This window comes from Morus notabilis, unplaced genomic scaffold (genome assembly GCF_000414095.1).
Source record: "Morus notabilis unplaced genomic scaffold, ASM41409v2 Scaffold449, whole genome shotgun sequence".
NCBI lineage: Eukaryota > Viridiplantae > Streptophyta > Magnoliopsida > Rosales > Moraceae > Morus > Morus notabilis.
In genome coordinates this window covers 369,539-371,928 of record NW_010357144.1, presented here as the reverse complement: position 1 = coordinate 371,928, position 2,390 = coordinate 369,539, and positions in this window count along the sequence as shown.

Here is a 2,390-nt window from a genome sequence, read left to right as displayed (position 1 = left end):
AGCTCCACAAGGGAGAAAAAGAAAATAACAATAATGTCCTCCGACTCAAGGGAGGCATTCAAGTTATAATCACGGTGTCGTGGGGGACCTTGCAAACCCTCACGTTCCGATGATTGCGCGCAAGTGGTACGCGAGCACTCGGGCCCATCAGTAAGGAAGATAAGATAAGATAAGATAATAAAATTATGATAAGACATCATAATTAAGCATAATCAGCTCATGCATATTTATTCATGTGTACTTACAGTTATTTTGTGAGATATAGTTCCTACTTGCTGAGCGAAAGCTCAATCAGATATGTTCATGCTGTAGGTAAGAAACCTATCAGCAATTCTTGAAGGGCAATGGCGAGCGGTGACGAATGGTGGAGATGGGGAATGGATACCGCTCACGCAGTTATTTTCCGCAGTAAGTTTAAGAAAAATCATGTATATGTCTATATGATTCAAAAGTTTCAAGTATGTATGTTTAAAAAGTATACGTACATATGTATGTTAAGAAAACCAAGGTTGTAACTAACAACCCTAGTTTTGAGTATTTAAGTTTTAGAATGTTACAGTACATGCAACAAATAAATGAATTTTAAACATGACGATTTAAATGAGTAATTTTAAAAGGACTTTAAGATGTACTTGAATTTAAGATTTCTCACGAAATCCGTTTTAAAGTCAAATGAGATGGCCGATTGAAATGACTAGTTTTAGAAAAGCTTTTAAAGAGTATTTAAAACAAGAGTTCAAATGCTATTCCATTTGAAGGATATTCCTAAAAGGTTTTATCTTAACTAAAATTAAGAAAAGCTTTAAGAAATTTAGTGATTCACTTATTTGAAGTTATTGTTACAAATTATGAAAGTATTCCTTCTTATATAAAAAAAAAAAATGTTTCGCATATTTTAAGAAACCCCAGTAAGTACAAGTTAAAAAGTTAGTAACAGTGGCGGCCTCAAAGGAGGGTCGTCACAACCATATATTTAAGTATTATTATGAAGCCAAGACATACTTGCCTTAAGGTAAGTTAGTGTACTAGTGAGTTTAAAGAACTATAATTAATCCAAAAATTTGTTGCCTTCATATATCTAATCTAATTGTAAACTAAAATTAGAACTAAAACATAGTAAGCAACAATTTTAAACTAATTTTTTTTTTTCAAGATGGCATGAATTAAACTAAAATTTTATACTAAAAACTACAATGCAAAAATTTATTTACCTTATCTTATTTTTGGGTTTAAAGTTCACCAAAAACTTGTCACTTTGTATAGTATTATGGTAGATTTTTGGTTTACTTGACATTTCAAGTTTGAAATAATAATATATGTAAAAATCAAAACTTGAGATTATACAATTGAATTTTGTCTAAAAAAAATATTATGTGGATGTGACAATTAGTAATTTTTAATAAACAGCAAATAAGAGAAAAATAAAAATTCATAGTCTTGGGGCCGAGCTAAAGGAGACTTTGGGCCCGGAGGAAGTTGTTCCTATGCCTAAGGCAGCCAAGGCCCTTCATCCAATCTATATACAGGCCTGTTTAGTTCGTTCAGTTTTTAATTCGAGTTGAGATATAATTTTATGTGAGAATTTTTTATTATAATAAAAAGTTAGACGTGATTATTTTTGAGAATTTTTTACTGTAATAAAACTCAAATTTTAAACTCGAATCGGTAAAATGAACGGACAAGAGAAGTTCCATTTGATTTGCTGTTTTTCAGCTCTCGTACTAGATAGCCAAAACAAAGGACTAAGTGGTGATCAGCCACAAAAAGCACGTCGGGTTGAATACTTGGATTTTTTTTTTTATGACAACAAATATTGACAAGTGTAACTTCACCTCACTGCACGGTACGCACTGGAGGATTTTGGTGGTCGGATGCGCCTCAGAAGGTCAAGTCTAGCGAGAAACATGGGAAGGTAATTTGGATGGGGACATAAATAGAAAATTTCGCACGTGATGTGTTTGTCGACACGTAGAGTTGAGGATTATGATCCAACGATCACAGATTAAATGAACTTAACTAATCATACTGTTGTGTTTGAACTATTAATGATTGTAAGATGTTGATTTTTTTTAAAAAAATAAGATATTGAAATTCAAAGGAGGCCACATAATTTCTTATCTAAAATTCAGCGTTAAAATATAAGACATCGTTAATGTGTAAAGGGTGCGTAAAATTTTGAACGGTATGTTGTTCACACTGATGCAGTAAGCCTCAATATTTAAATATTAACGCAAATCATGCAAGTACAAATAGAGTGTGGATATCTCCTCAATATCAGTTTTTGCTTTTCCTATTCTGAGTGAAAGTGCAGCGAGAATCTAAGCAACTACGATCGAGTCGAAGGGAATTATACGATACATTAGTTTTATGATTCTACAATTTCTTGTCTC